Raw genomic sequence first — 464 nt, forward strand, 5'->3', positions numbered from 1 at the left:
AGTCAACCAAATATAGATACACTGGTTAATTAAAATCGTCCGTACAATCCGTGTTGTTCAGCCTGAGCTCGGGCCACCACATATTTGTTCATGTGTGATATTTTCTTTTTCTTTTTTTTTCTCGGAAAGCGCGTTAAGTAGCCTACAAAAGCATGGTTTACATACTAAATAGGCTAATAGTTTAGCATTCAAATACATCGTGAATATGGAAACATTTGGATTCGTGCCGAATGATAGAGGTAGGCTGCATGAGTGAGAAGGCGTTTGCTTTCAGTTTCGCTTTAAATTAATTTGTTTTGGCTTGTTTAGCAACTTATATTTTTCATTCTTGTTTTGTTCTGAATACAGTTAAATTTAAAGGAGGCCGGGCTAGAGTGAGCAGAGGCCGGGCTAAAGTGAGCAGAAGCCGGGCTAGAGTGAGCGGAGGCTGGCGGGCTTGAGTGAGCGGCGGCCGGCGGGCTTGA

At 42.7% G+C, this 464-nt stretch overlaps 1 protein-coding gene across 1 annotated transcript in view; it reads right to left on the reverse strand.

Annotated features, from left to right (window-relative positions):
* Positions 1-464, reverse strand: part of LOC107708061 (uncharacterized) — a 48,678-nt gene that overhangs the window by 3,942 nt on the left and 44,272 nt on the right. The window lies entirely within an intron of this gene.

This window comes from Sinocyclocheilus rhinocerous, unplaced genomic scaffold (genome assembly GCF_001515625.1).
Source record: "Sinocyclocheilus rhinocerous isolate Xijiao unplaced genomic scaffold, SAMN03320098_v1.1 scaffold1243, whole genome shotgun sequence".
Classification (NCBI taxonomy): Eukaryota; Metazoa; Chordata; class Actinopteri; order Cypriniformes; family Cyprinidae; genus Sinocyclocheilus; species Sinocyclocheilus rhinocerous.